This window comes from Apodemus sylvaticus, chromosome 3 (assembly GCF_947179515.1).
Source record: "Apodemus sylvaticus chromosome 3, mApoSyl1.1, whole genome shotgun sequence".
Taxonomy (NCBI): Eukaryota; Metazoa; Chordata; class Mammalia; order Rodentia; family Muridae; genus Apodemus; species Apodemus sylvaticus.
Genome location: NC_067474.1, coordinates 107,953,233 through 107,971,603, shown reverse-complemented (window position 1 = coordinate 107,971,603; position 18,371 = coordinate 107,953,233).

The window sequence follows — 18,371 nt, the reverse complement described above, 5'->3', positions numbered from 1 at the left end:
ATTTCAGATGATTTAAGAAAAACATAATGAATTTTAAAAAAGGAAGAAATGAATTGTTCAGTGAAGAGGTGTGTAATTATGGACAGAATCTGTCATTTTAACTTCTGTTCTAGTCACTCTGTTTTTCAAATTCCAGAAATGTAAGAAAAACAAATCAACCAACCAACCAACAAAACAAAATCACACACCCTTGCATTCCTCCCAGCTTGAGGAAGAAAAGTACCTCTGTGGTTTAGACCAGCAGGAAGTTGTGGGAACTCTCTCTATGAGGCTCGAATTTGTTTTAGGAAACATTCGGTTTTTCTTTCACTTTGGGTAAAGATAAAAGATATATAACTGTCTAAGGGTTTTTAAGACACTAAATATTGGGAGAATCTGACAGAGCAATTCTCCTCCCAATGCTGACTCTTTATTCACTGGACACACACACACACACACACACACACACACATGCACACATGCACACATGCACGCGCACACACACGCACACACACACACATGCACACATGCACACACGCACACACACACACACACACACACACACACACACACACACACACACACACACCTTTTTAAAGTTCAGTCTTAGAACAGCAGCTGTTTATCACCATGTTGTTTAATGCCTGAAGGAATGGTGCTCCAGTCTTGTGACATAAAAATTTGGAATGAAAGAGTAATAAGCTTTCCTGACACCCAGATAGCTGCCTCACAGCACTAGATGATCTAAAGTACTAGCACTGTGGCTCCCTTGCTTTCTATATTAAATGCAATTCAAGAGAAACTGGGTTCCAAGGCAGGAATCTGTCTCCTTTTTATCCATTATCAGGGTGCATTTCCAATTCACCATAGCAAATGAACATCAAATGAGCAGTATTTGGACACATGAATTTGAAGTACATGCTCACATGCACCCATAGGAACACAAAAATTCAATTTTGGTAATTATTTTTACCTTTCAAGAGAGCCTTGCTGGTAGGAAAAAAGAATGGTCTTCACAAGCTCACTTCTGATGGGAATATACTTTTATCTCTCCTTACATACATTACTGGAACCTCTTATTTCCTGCCCCTGATGGCGGTTGTTTTTCAGGTCATCTGTCTACTCTCCTTAGTGGCCATGCAAATCTCTGTGTCTGATGTTTTACAGGTTTGGAAGAATATGTTTTCATGTCTCTCTGAGACTGAAGATTCATCTCTTTCATCAATTATGAAAATGTTTTCAGCTCTTCTCTAATGTCACCCGGCTTTTCGGTCTAACTCAAATCCATCTCCTAGCTTTAAGCTCTCACAAAAGCAAACGCTGCCTATCTTCAGTGGTTTGTGGATTTCTTCTGACCCATCTTCTAGGCCCATCTTTATGTTTTTAATTCTATCTAATGGATGTCTGACATTTCTATCACATTATAATCTTATTTACAATTTTACATATTGCTCTGCTTTGGGTTTTTAATTTGTAATTCTTCTTTCAGCTTTTCATAACTTACCATTTATGGTGGTTTGAATAGGAATTGCCCCCCAAAACCCATGTGTTTTCATGCTTGGCCCACAGGGAGTCATATGATTAGGTGGGATGGCCTTGTTGGAGTGGGTGTGACCTTGTTGGGGGAAGTATATCACTGTGGGAGTCAGCTTTGAGGTCTCCTAAGCTCAAGTTATAAACATTGTTTAACAGACACCTACTGACTGCAGATCAAGATGTAGAACTCTCGACTCCTTCTCTAACACCATGTCTGCCTGCATGTCATCATGCTTCTCAACATGATGATGATAATGGACTAAACCACTGAAATCGCAAGCCATCTTCAATGTTTTCTTTTAGCCACCGTGGTCAGGCTGTCTCTCCACAGAGAGAGAAACTCCAACAATGAGACCATATTTACCCAAACCTTTTAAATGTATGTGGTCCAGCTAGTTATCCTTCTAACTGGATTTCTATAAGATCTAGGTAGATATTACCATTCTTCTGACTCTCCCTGAGGTTGTTTGGTACCAATATGAAGCTCTTCTTGGTATATTGTGAGGTAACCAACACTAAGGATTTATCAGTGGGGACTCAGCAATGTCTGAAACTTGGATGAGCCACCTAAACTTAATTTTCGCTTACCAAATACACAATAAGGTAGAGTTCTTGGGATAATTTTATCATTCTTTGAGAAATTCAGGCTATGATAAATTAGCTTCCTTTCCCACTACTCTCTCTTTCAGTAGATGTTTTCTAGTTTTCCTTTCAACAGGGGCACTGTGTTTCTAAGCTGCTGCCCTTTTGAAGCAGGCTCTACTCCTACACATCACATGTTTAGGCTCAAGGTCATTTCTTCTCTGGCACAGCCGTTAAAGCCTGTACTTCCTGGGTACTGAGATTGACAAGCTCCCCTAGGGTACCTTGAGCTTTAGCATCAGCCTGCCATTCTGATTTCCTGTCAGTTTCAGAATCCTGCCTCTGGAGACTAGCCTTACTTTCTAGCCAACTTAGTTATTCATTAGAAGGATATTTATTATATTTTCTCAAACATTTCTTGGTGTTTTTCTTAGAAAGATTTTTAAGAATCTAGTTTAAAATCACTAAAAGAAATAGATTCTAAATGCAGGAATAAGAGAGTTTTGTTGACTTGTTCTGGAGTCCTCCATGCATCCTTTATGAGCAATACTTCTAGCTATTAGCCAGTCTGCTTAGATTTGATAGCTAGAATTTTTCATTTTGAGCTAGAATTTGTCATTTTAATGTCGTGATATATAAAATTGTCCAACTCTGAGGGCCCATCTAAGAATATTTGTCACTGGTAAGATTTGTTTTATTCACAATTAACTAGTTAATTAAAATTAACAAAAGCTAGAAAATTAAAGACTATAGCCATCCAGCCAAGAATTTCAATGTTATAGCCTTAAGGTAGTTGTTTCCTTAGAGAAAATACAGATGGATTTTAACATGTTTCTCCTCGACTGTGTATCTAATTACTTTCTATTTTAATATTAATTTTATAGATTAATATTTATTAATATTAGGAACATTGATGAATAGATTAACATAGGGAAAGAAAGACAAAAGAAGATGCAAAGAAACAACAAATGCTCATACTGTGGAAGTTGCATGTCCATTTGTCCTGTCTACTTGCAACTTCTAGTCATAGGCTGCAATAGAACTATAGCAAGCATGCCAAAATCAGCATGTTTTTTCCTTGTCAGTCAATGTGTCCTGTTTGCTAGCAGGGCAACATGAACACGAAGGATGTTTCAACACACCAAAGAACTGGTAGCTTACTACTCACGCAGAGTGCACATTTGTCTGTAAGCAATAGGGCATCCACAGGGAGGTCTGTACTGTTCAGTTCCTAACACAATGCAGGTGAAGGACCTGAGTAGTGTGCCTTCAGGATTGCAGCACAGCACAGTTACAGCCTTCTGACTCAACCTCATTAAGTCAGGGCTACCTCCTTATTGAACTAATGTCAATCTGAATAGTATGTTAAACATACTTAAATGTACTAAGCCAATTAACTTGGTTTCTCATCTCCATCTTTGTCTATAAGGTTTAGTCTAACACAGTGCACACATTGAATAAAATTTATGTTAGTAAAACCCACATATGCAGATGGTGACCTTGTACATGCTTAAGTTCAAGAAAGTCTCAGGATTCTGTTTTCCCCTTTCCATCTTTCTTAACCCCTAACACCTGCCAGCATGTCTTCCTTCCTTCCCATCTCTGTTTTTTCTTTCTTTCTTACTTTGACTATGTTTAGCTGAGTAATTATTAAAATATTGTCAGATTAAAATACACACTTTGAAGTCTTGGTGATCCAAATACTCCTATGTGGGAGCCAGTTACACACTGCCACTTATAACTTAGAACATCATCCCTTTCGAACCTTCTCTCTCCACACTACCACGGCCATGGGATTTTCAACCACCACCAATAGCTATACACTGCTGCTAAGGAAAGAGCCTTCTCCTTTATTCAGCTTGTTCTGGGTTTGAGGTGTGTTGTGTGGCTGCAGGAACCCTCCTGTGATTTTGAACTGAGGTAGTTAACTCTCTGGAAGTGGCAAAGGGCAGTCCTTCACCATTGCTTCATACAGGATGACTCTGCTGCTATGGCTGCTACCAGAAACTTCACAGTTACATAGTTTGGTGATTTTGAGAGACAGATGAAATCCTGAAAACAGAATAGTATTTCCATTCTGCACCCAGAAAAGAAGAAAGGATGCATCTCTCATGGTTGTTTCATTCTCTTATGTCTGTTAAGGTGAGAAACATAGACACAACTTTTCATTTACATCTTCTGCTCCATGCTCCATTAGAATAGTATGTCCCTATGGATCTGAAGTAAGTCCCTTTCTGGAGTTACCAACTACCCTTAAGCATTATTCTCATCATAAAACAAAAATGGATCGTTGTTTTTTGTTTACATTTTGTTTTACTTCCCAATATAACAATGCAAACTTACTCTGGAGCATGAAATGCAATTTATTTCCTCGAGTCTGTTAACTCACTGGAAATTGACCACCATTTTAGTTCCTTAGGAACATCATCCAGACTAATTTATATAAAAACAGAAAATCTGCTCACAAGTGACTTGTCAGTAGGATTGTTTGGCATAAGTGTGTCTGGGAACTTTTGAACGACACTGTCTCTGAGAAATAAAAGGAGACAGGGAGCAAATCAAGAAAAGAAAAAATAATCTCTCCTGGTTAAATAACTCATGGGAGGAAAGCGGTTTGAAGCAGTCAGTGGGTTATGTATTCATTCTTTGTTTCTAATAAATACTTGTAGGAGGATGATAGTAAGTGAGTGATGAGGTGAAATCTTGCAAACTGTGCCCTGCATAAGTTAACCAAAACCTTTTGCTCTAAATCAGAGTTCATATCTTTAGCATGTTTATATCAGGGTGTCCATGGCTAAATGTTTCTAAAAAACCACATAATTCATTCTCCCTTGAAATTTTTCCTAGGTTGTATAATTTTATAGATATGGAATGGAGATTTTAATAATTTAAATATACCAAGTTAAGGGGAAATCTCACAAACTTTTATAGAATAATAAAATGTACTAACTTTTCTGCACATGCCTCCTTCTATGAAAAATTGAAAATAACTTATTTTTTGAAACTTGAGTGAGATATTATATAAAAGTAATTATTCTAGTTAATGTGTAAGTTAGTAAAAATTAAAGACAACAAGAATTATTCGACCTTTACCCATTGGAAAATTTTCACAACAGCTAAGAACTTATAGCAATGAAACATTATTAGCTCTTGATTGGTTGGATATAATGTCCATCTTCCTCCATGACTGCCTCTAGATCTCACTCTGTTATCATTTTTCGACAGAATTTTTTGTTAAAATAGACAAGTCCTTCAATGATAGTGTCATCCTGGCCATCTGTGCAACGGGGATGAAGACAAGACTGTTGAGTGAATGATCATGCCTGAAGGTTAGATACTGATCTATGTCTAGCACATTCCAAATAGCCCAGCTTCACAATTTATTCTTTACAGAAAAAGGCAAGGCACTGCATTACATCTCAAGACATTTCATTGTAATAATAATTTCAGTGTTACAGTGTCACCATTAGAAGAAAGCTGTGTGCCAGCAATTTTTACAGTGCAGTTGCCACTATTAGACAGTAAGTCTACTCCTCCTTAGACCATTTCACTGAGATACTAACACTATGCTTTCACTAATTGATTTGTTTTTCTAAGTTCACCCCAAGAGATATGACCACCCAGTTTTCTTAGCTTTAAAATTTTAGAATAGAGTTTATTCACACTAGAAGTAAAGCAGTCTTGTTTTTTCATCTCTATTTATCTGAGTTAGATCACTATGTTGACTTTCTTATAATCATTAGGGTCAGTAATCAAAATTGATATTTGTTCTGGTCCATGTGTCTTGAGATGAAATCATGCTAAGCCCTTTATCAATCCTATAGCACTGTACATGTAGCATATGCAATTGTCATTATGAAGAGTCGAAGGAATACAACAGCAAACAATACAAAAGCATGTGAGCAAGAAATTGTCTGCAAACACTTTGGAGTAAATTAAACATTCTGAGAGGCTGCCTTGGTGTCAGTGGGCTGTTATGATGAGCCAGATTTTAATATCTGTATCCCAAAGGTCATTTCCTCATGTTGACCTTTAAAAGAATTCTGATGGCACATGTTGAAAACATTTAAAAGAAAAATTAGAATGTCCTACACTCTTATGACAAAATTGAGTGGAATAAATACACTTGGGTTCCCTGTTTTTGTATCAATTCTTCTAAGAGATTGTGAATTACAAGTGTGATGGGACATAAAAATGTATCTGAAGCCATAAATTAATTATGAAAGTAGATGATTGATATGAATGGAAACTTTCCTAATTAGACAATGATGAGAATTGCATGCAGGATAACACACAACAAGTGTACTATTTGCAGGGTAGATTTCTGCTGAGGGATTTAGATAATTCATGCTTGTTATCTATACAATATTAAAAGCCCCAAGGTGGAGATATAGTCATGTATTCATGTATCTTTCTTGAATTATCATGCATAGTATTTAGATGGGAATTTTAAGGTGAATAATACATACATTATATTATTATTATTATTATTATTATTTATTATATTACACAGACTGATCTGTTTACCTGAATGAGACAATTGACCTACTTAGCTGTGTGGATGTTTTCCAAATTGAGGTGGGTTATATGTTGTAAAGCAAAGCATAAAAGGGACAAATTGCCACTCACTGGATCTGTACAGAGCACATTGATCTCAAGGAAGTCACAGAATGGAATTACTTTAAATGTCAGAAAACAAAGAGATTATGAATTTTAATCATTTATGTTTTGCTGTTTGGCTTACAGTGCCTTGGGTTACATAAACTTTTATTTTATATTTATATTGTTATCATTGTCCTTAAAGACAAGAGCAAGTCATTTCTAATGCTTACAAAAGAATAATGACTATTAGGTAAGATCAACTTATTTCAGGATGGAATTTCTTTCAGAAAGCGGAACAGTTTTGTAGAGATAAAACATAGCTCAAACTGTGAACTTCTGGATATTCTTTCATTCAGCAAGAAAGTGAGTTACTGCAGGATTTGAGGATTATCCCAAAGATGATGTATGAATAGTCATATGAGCAGAGATCAGATGACCTGTATATTAATACTCAATGTGCTTTGCTGGAAAAAGAGAGTTGTGTACTGTGAAAGGATCAGATAAAACTTAGTTCTCTGACTCACATGGACTGTTCTATAGAAAGAAAATTCTCCAGATTTGACTAAGGGAAGGTCTGATGATTCCCCCACATTCTCCTTTCTTCCAATGAATGGCTTTTTCTTCTTAAATAAAATCGATCCAGTTCATCAAATCATATTGCTAGTCTTTGATAGTATATAACTACTAAGCTTTTTTTTATTTTAGGGTCAAAGAGAGAATAGGACATTGCAGTAATGATTTATGCAGTAAGCCTACCTTGCTTAGGAACTTAGCTACTTACTAGACATTCTAGAGGACAGTAGTTTCCCAAAGTCTTTTACAGGAGCATCATGCTAAGAGTTAGTTTTCCTTTCCACTTGAACAGAGCTCAGGATGCATTCTCCCTTCCTGTGTATTGCCTTTCTTTGTCTTCATTTTCTTAGGTTCATCGATTTCCAGCTATACTTTATTTGGAAAATCCATAGCTTGTTAAAGAAGATAGTGTCAGCCAAAAGGTCAGGATTCTACTCAAGAAATCATTCTGTACCTGAGATAATAAACCATATCTGGGGTCTCTTCTCTCCTCAGTTAAGAGATAAAGATCCAAATGATTCAAAGAAAAATATTTTTGTTAGTGTGCAAAACAGAAGAGGAAAAAACCAGAAAATACAGGACTTTTCAAAGCAGTAGATGATTTTTTTCTTTTTTTATTAGATATTTGCTTTATTTACATTTCAAATTGTATCCCCTTTCCTCATTACCCTTCTGAAACCCCCTATCCTATCCCCCTCCCACTGCTCTCAAACACCACCCCCTGCACTTTACTGACTGGCATTCCCCTACTCTGGGGCATCGAGCCTTCACAGGACCGATGGCCTCTCCTCTCATTGATGTCTGAAATAGCCATCTTCTGCTACATATGTAACTGGAGCCATGGATCCTTTCATGAGTACTCTTTGGTTGCTGATTTAGTCCCTGGGAGCTCTGTGGGTCCTGGTTGGTACATATTATTGTTCTTCCTGTGAGGTTGCAAACCTCTTTAGCTCCTTGGGTCCTTTCTCTAGCTGCTCCACTGGGGACCCTATGGTCAGTCTATTGGTTGGCTGTTACCTTCCAATAATGATCAAAGTATCCACACTTTGGTCTTCCTTCTTCTTTAGCTTTATGTGGTCTGTGAGTTGTAAGAGGCTGAAAAGGAAATCAGGGAAACTACACTCTTCACATTAGTCACAAATAATATAAAATACATTGGTGTGACTCTAACAAAACAAGTGAAAGACCTGTATGACAAGAACTTCAAGTCTCTGAAGAAAGAAATTGAAGAATATCTCAGAAGATGGAAAGATCTCCCATGTTCATGGATTGGCAGGGTTTATATAGTAAAAATGGCCATCTTACCTAAAGCAATCTACAGATTCAATGCAATCCCCATCAAAATTACAACTCACAGAGTTTAACTCTTCATAGAATTAAAAATAGCAATTTCCAAATATATCTGGAATAAAAAAAAAAATCCAGGATAGAGAAAACTATTCTCAACAATAAAAGAACTTCTTCCAGAATCACTGTCCCTGGCTTCAACCTATAATACAGAGCAATCATGATAAAAACAAAAAAACTACATGATACTGGTGCATTGATAGGCAGGAAGATCAATGGAATGGAATTGAAAAGAACTTCTTCTAGAATCACCATCCCTGACCTCAAGCTATAATACAGAGCAATCATGATAAAAAAAAAAAAAAAACAACTGTATGATATTGGTGCATTGACAGGCAAGAAGATCAATGGAATGGAACTGAAAACCCAGAAACAAACCCTCATACCTATGGTCACTTGATCTTTGACAAAGGAGCTAAAACCATCCAGTGGAGAAAAGACAGCATTTTCAACCAATGGTGCTGGGTCAATTGGAGATCACCATGTAGAAAGATGTAAACTGATCCATTCTTATCTCCCTGTACCACACTCAAGTCCAAGCAGATCAAGATCCACATAAAACCAGATACAGTGAATCTAATAGAAAAGAAAGTGCAGAAGAACCTGGAGCACATGGGCACAGGGAAATTTTCCTGAATAGAACACCAATGGCTTATGCTCTAAGATCAAGAATTGACAAATGGTACCTCATAAAATTGCAAAGCTTCTGTAAGGCAAAGGACACTGTCAATAGGACAAAAATGGCAACCAACATATTGGGAAAAGATCTTTACCAATCGTACAACCGATAGATGGCTAATATCCAATATATACAAAGAACTCAAGAAGTTTGACTCCAGAGAACCAAATAACCCTATTAAAAATGGGATATAGAACTAAACAAAGAATTCTCAATTGAGGAATACCAAGTGGCTGAGAAACACCTAAAGAAATGTTCAACATCCTTAATCATCAGGGAAATGCAAATCAAAACAACCCTGAGATTCCAACTCACACTAGTCAGAATGGCCAAGATCAAAAATTCAGGGGACATCAAATGCTGGCAAGAGTGTGGAGAAAGAGGAACACTCCTCCATTGCTGGTGGGATTGCAAGCTGATAAAAGCACTTTGGAAATCAGTTTGGCAGTTCCTCAGAAAATTGAAGATAGCACTACCTTAGGACCCAGCTATACCACTCCTGGGCATATACCCAGAAGATACTCCAACATGTAATAAGGACACATGCTCCACTATGTTGGTAGTAGCTTTATTTATAATATCCAGTAGCTGAAAAGACCCCAGATGTCCCTCAACAGAGGAATGGGTACAGAAAATGTAGAACATTTACACAATGGAGTACTACTCAGCTATGAAAAACAATGAATTCATGAAATTCTTAGGCAAATAGATGGTGCTAGAAAATATCATCCTGAGTGAGGTAACCCAATCACAAAAGAATACACATGGTATGCACTCACTGATAAGTGGATATTAGCCTAAAAACTCGAACAGATGAAAATTTATATGTGATTAGTGAAACTAGTTTTCAGTCTTCTTTTTATTGAGATAAAGAATTGAATAATTTTACAATAGTACAATTAATAAAGGAATATTATCTTGTAGAACATTAAACATTGTCTGTAATTGTTAAGGAAGCTATGAAAGTGTACCATTTTTAGTTACTGTATTTCTTTAAAATATTTTTATTTTAGGGAATCCAGCAGTCAGAACTAACCTGGATCCCCAGGATCTCTCTGGCATTGAGCCACCAACCAGGAAGCATATACCATCTGATATGAGGCCCCCAACACACATACAGCAGAGGACTGTTGGGTCTGGACTCAGTCAAAGAAGATGCTCGTAAACCTTGAGAGGCTTGTTGTCCCAGGAAATAGGGAGATCTGGTGGAGTAGGGACATCCTCTTAAGACAGGAATGGGGGGAGATGGTATGTAGAACCAGGAAGGGGATAAAGTCTGGACTTAAAAAAAGGGTAAATGACTTTTTTCTTTTAAAAAAGAAAAAAAATGAGTAACCTTTAAATCTATTTGTGAGGGTGTGGCTTGTTTGACATGGCACATGTGTATAGAGAAAAATGTATAGAAGTCATGTCTTTATTCCTACCATATCAATCCTGGGGATTAAACTCAAATTTCTGAGCTTCTCAGATCATTTCTACTCAGTGATACATTTTGCAGGACATCAACTCTATTTCTTAGGTAGCATTTTTAGAAAGAGGGTCATACATTTAGATGGCATAAAAATAAAATAAGTAAAAAAAATTACTGTTATTGAAATGGTAGTTAAAAAAAAAAAACTAAAGGAAATGAGTCATATGGAAGTACCTTTCTTTCAATGGTGACTATTTTCTATCAGACCAATGATTTTCCTTTGGCAGAAATCTAAACTAGATCAATACGTGATGGATATTTTAATCAGTCCAACTAATTTCTTCATAAATTCATATATTTCATCTAGAACAAACTGAATGCCTTTCCATATTTCAAATAATATTACAGGAAAAATAAATCACTTATTTAACCTTACCTATGCTACCCCAATATTTATATACCTACTCCTCCATACCAATAATGGCAAGGAGACATGGGATAAGAAGATGGAGGAATGGAGGAGAGAGAGAATTAGAGAGATGAGAAAGAATACACTATAAACTTGAGGACTTCCTAGTTCTCCAGATAAAAGCCACCAATACTTTGTCAAGCATATATCCACACGCCCTTTCCTGTTCCACTAACTGGATATGAAGCCATAGAGCAACAAAATGGACTCTGCCATTATAATGCTGCATTCAAATCCTGTACCAGTTGTACTGAAGTTAAGTAAGACCAGCAATTTTCATTCTCTGCCCTATACATGGTTTAACATAAACTTATCACTTTGGGGTTCAAATAACTCCCCCTGTTGATATTCCCTTCCATAGCCTGATGGTCGGGCTTCTCATCAAGTTTTGAGTTTCTAGCAATCATTATGATTCAAATTACAATTGGCACTAGTGTGTTTTTTATGGCTTCCTGAAACTCATGTTCTTAAAGCTCTATCCTCTAAGATAAATACTTTAAGCTAATCAGCAACAGACCCCTGTTTGGATATTTAAGTACTTTACATATTTTTAAACACTTATTTAGTGTGTGTGTGTGTGTGTGTGTGTGTGTGCATGCGTGTGTGATATGCTCCATAGCATACATGTAGAGGTGAGAGGACAACTTCTAGGAGTCCAATGTCTCTTTGTTCCTTCCTGTGGGTTTGAGCAATTCATCACAGGTCATCAAGTGTGAGTGACAGGAACTTTTTACCCAAAGAGTCATCTTACCTGCTTCAGACGACTGTTTAAATGTAACTAGCATGTTTTTTTAGAGCACACATTTTACAGTTTCTAGAACGCAGCATTCTGTTTCAATGCTTTTGCATATGGTTGTGATGCTAACGGCTTTGATTCCTACTCCTTTGAGAGACAGCTCCCATGTCCTGGATTCTTCAGCATTCTCTACATTCCCTGTGCCCGGTGGTTCACAGTACCCCCAATAGATGCCATCTTAGCTATCACCACACTGCATTGATGCTTATCTTCAGTAAAATGGAAACAGATGTTTTGCATTCAATGATTTCTCCTTCCTGCCACAAAATAGAAGCAGAGTAGGTACACTTTAATTTTTTCCAAAGACCAGTAGCTGATGAACTCACTTGGTCTATTCAGGACCCTAGAAGAAACATTCTCTCTCTCTCCCTGTCCCTGTCCCTGTCCTTGTTCCCCTCACCCCTAACCTCTTCCCTTTCTCTCCCTCACCCTCATTATTCCTTTACTCTTAATTTGGGATTAAAAACATTCCAGCACACTTTCCTATTTAGAGGCACATGAGAATGTTGAGGGTGCTGATGTGCACAGGTGCACCGAAAAATAATCACATAGAAATGGATAGACTCCTTGGCATCCTTCAACTGAAGGCTGTATTATCTCTGCTAATAAGATTCCTTAGACTCTGCACATTTTCCTGATAAGAATAACTGCTGTCATATTTTTTGTTTCAATTTGAGCTTTTTAAAGGCATTTGCTATTAGCACTAATTAGATGTATATGAGAGCCTTCCTGAGCAAAGCAGATAGTCACAGCTAATTCAGGAGAATTGATGATAGCAACAAAATTGCTTTATAGATTTACACTTTGGGCAGGGTTAAATTGCCATAATATAAAAACATTTAAAATAGATTTTGTATTTAATACCAGCCATAGTTTTATTAAATTTATAATAATTTTAAAATCTTCTCAATCTATTCCAAATGAGTATTTGTATAAAAACACTTTAGAGTAAATAAGCTAATAATATAATAACATGAGTAGAGGGACTAATATCATTATCTATTTGTAGAATACTTTTTACTCTAATTATTATTTTCATTATTATAATTTTGGGTTAGTTCATTTCTTATATTAACAGTTTAAAATGAGTGCTTCCAGTGAAATGGTAGACATTAGAGGTAATATTTGAAATTTGGGGAAGTCAGTAATAATTGGACATAACTGAGGAGATCATTTGTCCAGTGCTTTCTTCAGAAATTTATATTGTCTGTTTTGTTTTTATGTGTTTTGTAATTTTTGTAAAAGTCACATTTTCCCTAGTATATACTGAAATCATAGGTTTAAATATTTTATTTGAGCTGTTACGGGTGAGATGTTGAAGTCTGTTTTATTTAAAGGACTATTTGAAACTGGATTTCCAGCAAAACTGGCATTCAAAGTTTATCTCTGAAACAGCTAGAGCCATATATGAAGGGAAATTGACTCCTTCTGGATGGGGTTTGAAATCTCTGCAAGTTTTGAAGTTGTCCTGCTGTGATCTCTGAATTTAGATAATACAACTTTGCGGTGAAGAGTACTACAAGCATTTCTTTGCATTTCAAAATTTCTGCTTATACATGGAACCAGGAAAGGGGTGCAAATGAATAGACACACACTTGACCTGTGAAACGCCAAAGGCAGTGTCATACAACCACATGCAATTGGTCTTTTTTGTGTGTGGATGCGTAAATCATAAATCCTGGGATGTCTGTCAGCATCTGTATTGCCTGCTTTTTACAAATTTTCTTTTGAGAATACCACAATCTAGAAGATACTTAGGACATAGACTTGAATCTAGACAGTGTAGCCATAATGCTATTGTGCACCATGTAAAGGTTATCCTTGTGTTCTTCTACTGCTGAATTGTCCACCGTTATTTCAAACTGGACACAGCACTGTAATGCTTATGTAAAGAATCTGCTGTCTCACGTTTCTGTAAACAATTTTCACCATTTTTCTTGTCAATAAATTCTGATCACCCAGTGGCTGGGCAAAAAGAAGAATAAGGCAGAACTCCTGCCAGCCAATGGAAGAGAGAGAGAGAAGGAGAAGAAGAATCTCAGGGACAGAGACTATGTGGAAGGGGTCCGGAGGCAGGGCTGCAAGGAGGAAAGATGGAAGATGCTTTAGAGTTCAGCTGGACAAAGGAAGCCCTAATTGCATGTATTTGCTATCAAGGCTGCAAGATAGCCGTATTTGTTTGGAGGACTGATAGATCAATACTGCCTAGGTTTTGAGATGAAATTTTGAAATCTCTCTCTCTCTCTCTCTCTCTCTCTCTCTCTCTCTCTCTCTCTCTCTCCCTCTCTCTGTCTCTTTCTCTCTGTCTCTCTGACTCTCTCTCTCTCTCTCTGCCTCTCTCTCTTTCTCTCTGTCTCTCTGACTCTCTCTGCCTCTTTCTCTGCTTCTCTCTCTCTCTCTCTCTCTCTCTCTCTCTCTCTCTCTCTCTCTCTCTCTCTCTCTCTCTCCCTCTCTCGTTATTTGAAATTACCTAGGATAAAAAATACAGCTGTCATATTAATTTACTATTTCTATTATATTAAAAATAATTCATTTTTACAGGATAGAAAATTAAACGTTGCTGGAGAGAAATCTGCATGGCCAAGAATCACCTGTTTCTTACACTGAGTGTAGAAAGGCACATAGAGACTCTCGGGAGAGGCTTAATAGCCTTTGAGTGGTAGAAGAAAGGACACACCAGCAGAGAATCACTTCTGCACTAGCTCACTGTCATCTCCTGCATTAAGTCCTTGGTCCTGCCCTCTTTTGGCATCTTCATAGTTTTGCCTTCTTGCCAAAAGCATCCTTTCCAATTTTCTTTCCCATATATCTGTTTTTGCCTTAGAAAGCTGATTTTTTGCCCTACCCAGCTGTTGTATGGGCTCCTTAATTTTATATCACTATATTCCCTTTAAACAAAGACCAGAGCTGTTTAAGTGTCAGCTGCGTTAATTTAAAATTTGCCACTTTACTTTTCCTCTCCATATTTCAAGAAATGACCTTGAAGATACTGATGGGCATGGGCCATAGTTTATGTTCCAATAATTTAGAGTTTATTTTATTCCAATTTTTATCGTCTCTTGAATGTATTTTAATACGGATAAAGAATGTTGGTTCATCTGTATTAGATATGTTTGAGAAGTATGGGTTAAAGGAAAAGATAACTAAAGCAATTCCTAATATTTAAGTTCTCTAAAGAGAGACTCTTATCCTTGGTGCTACTCTGCAATCTTAAGCCACAAATCATACTGTCACACCCTTACTTGTAGCTACTGCTATTGGCACAATGTCTTTAGTCTTTTTCTTCCAAACTAAAGTTAGTATTAATACTCCCTCTAATTATAGGTGCCCCTTTAATTGGAAACATAATTATCTATTGAAAATCAAGCTAGCCCATTTGATTTTAAATTTTACTAAAAAGTTTAAAGTATATCTTAGTTTTGAAGACATCACCAAATTTATTAAGCAAACTTTCATGGAGAGAGGAAACTGCCTGATTAGTCATGCACAAAATAGACAGGCAGGGAATTAACTGGAAAAGCAGTGAAATGCATTATTAATCTTTAGGCCGCATATCATGCTAAGACACTCACTTTTTTTCCAAAAAGACCCTGGAAGCTGTAATGGAGAAAAGAGAGGTTAAGCCTGGTTTATCATAGAATCTAGCACTATGCATTATTTAGTAAATGTGTCTGTGTGCTCTTTTTATTTCTATCACTTAATACATCATAGCTTACTGATCATTTACTCTGTAGAATAAGAGTCTTTTTCCACCAGGAATTTGTGTTCTTCTAAAATCTGAGGTGTCATGGCAAAACTGAAAACACATTTCTATTAAGAAACATTATCTGGCACAAAACAGTGTGTTCTGAAGATCCACATAGATGTGCTATTCTATAAAGTATTCTCATGTTGAAATGTCATGGAAGGTGACTTCCACTTCACCTAGACTCTTGTGGAAAACCAGAATTCTTTGTATATTTATGTGTTTATAAAAGCAGGCAGAATTTATCACTAGTGTTTCTTCCATGTTCTGTGTGCCTGTGCTATGGTTTTCTACTGTATTTAGCTGTTTCTAACTCTCTTACAGCTAGAAAATAAAGGTCAATATCCTTTTTTAAAAGTATCCGAATTGGGGTCATAAAATATATTCTGAGAAATCTAGCTTTATATGTTGAGTAGTTTAGAGGGACATAAGATTTTGAAATCAGATCAATATTTTCTAAGGTAATAAAGGTCATCATTGCATTGCTACAAAGAAAATGAGATTCTGGTAGTTGATAATTGGCAGCAGCATAAAAGTAGCTTTATAATTGTCATATGTTGCCATCAAAACTATATACGTAAGTAGGGACAGACCCTGAAATGCTAGTTCTCTCTCTCCTTGGTTTTCTTCAGTGTAGTAGAACAATGCAGTAGCATGCTTTCTCCTGAGTTTCCATGTGATAGTACAGTGGAAAAGGTAAAGAACCAGTTTGACTGTGTTGTAAATACCTTTGATTTTATCAGCCTTGGAAGCTTTAGACTTCTGAACATTAAATCCTAAATATAATACTACAAGCACCCATTTATGACAGAGGCTGAATATATAGCCTGTATTTATCATCAAGGCAAAAAATTGTAAGTTTTGGATTTTAAAGAACATGATTTTTACAAATTTCTAAATCCTACTAAATCTTTGGCCACAAAACCTCATACAAGCCTATCCTCATACATCCAATGAATTGATGAAGCAAAAGTTGGCTCTGAACCTGCAGTGATCTCACTTACCATTGTCAGAAAGTGCTGACTTTCTTAAAGCTCTACAATCATTACTTGTACTATGTAAATCATGATTGGCAAATATCTAAAGACACTGAACTAGAAAGAGACAAAAGATCATTTTATATCTGATATGTGTAGTATGGTGTGGAATGGTGTGGTGTGTGTGTGTGTGTGTGTGTGTGTGTGTGTGTGTGTGTGTGTGTGGACAATGCACAAAGGAAGAACCAACTAACAGGACACACAGAAATGCAAATCCTTGAATCTGTCTTTTTTCCTATCAATATAAAAACCTAACGACTGTCCATGTATTATAGCATTAGTATAAGTAGCAACCATTTGAAAATTCTTAGTTCCTATCTTTTTTTAAATCTAATGTTCCTATTAGAGATAAATCCCTTTACTGCATCAAATAAGTACAGTGCTGGTGACCTGGTGTGTGTCTGATGATATTTTCTCTGAACCACTTAGCAATGACAAAATAAACTATTATTTGATCTGGAAGAAAGAGCAATGCACTTCTTATTTTTGACAAAAGTAAAAAATACAGGGTAACTATGTGCATTTACTTAAGAGAGTTTTGGAAAATTGAAATATACAATGCAGAATAATCAGGTGGATATTATCTCACAATACTCTCTCTCTCTCTCTCTCTCTCTCTCTCTCACACACACACACACACACACACACACACACACACACACACACACATACACACATACATACACAAATCAAATAGAGTTAAAGAATTGAAGAATAGCTTAAACTATAAAAAATGGATACAGTAGAAAGACAAGCTAAAAGATGAAAGCAAATATTTGTAAGTCACAAATTTGATAAGAGATTAGCAACCAAAATATATAAAGAAATAATAAAATAATTAAGGGCCAAATTTTTGAAATAACAAAACCACCAGAATTTTTTCAGAAGAAAACACAGTTACCAAACCCTATAATTTAAATGCTTAACATTATTTGTCTTCAAGGAAATAGAAACTAAAATGAGGCTTTTTATAATGGTAATTATATAAAACTCAGAGCTAGAAGTTATCAAGAGGATATCCAGATGATTAAAGGAGGAAAAGAAGGAAAGAAGGCAGGACAGTCCTGACTTAGCCAAGGTTACAAAGGTGAACAAACAAGGCAAAAAAAAACTGGAAAATTTTTATTTTAGAAGTTTAGAGAAACAATTGACCTCTCTGTGACAAAGAATAAAAGTGTCAATTTTATGTCAGTGTTGCCATGATAAAACCTCTGTGGGTGCTAATGAATGATCAACTTTATGAAACATAGTTGTGAACAAAATGCCTTGTTACTGACATGAAGCTTTTATATGTGGAAGCAACCAGAAAAATCTCAAAGTTTTCCATTAAACGTGAGCTCTCTTGCTAGTTTGTGAATAGATGAATAATGGTAAGCCCTGCTGAGGAGCTATCCAGGCTTGTGAAAGTAAGGTTGCTACACTAGAACTCTTCTGTTGTAGAACTAACAGCAACTGGTCTTCTGAACAAGCTCATAATTTATGGATTCACCTTTTCTATTCTGAATTATTGCCAATGTTCATTGAATCTCTTATTTTTAGTCAAAGTATGATATGGCCCAGAGTAGGAATTTATTCATGGTTTCTCTAAGACCTTAGAGAAGGCATGGACTGATAG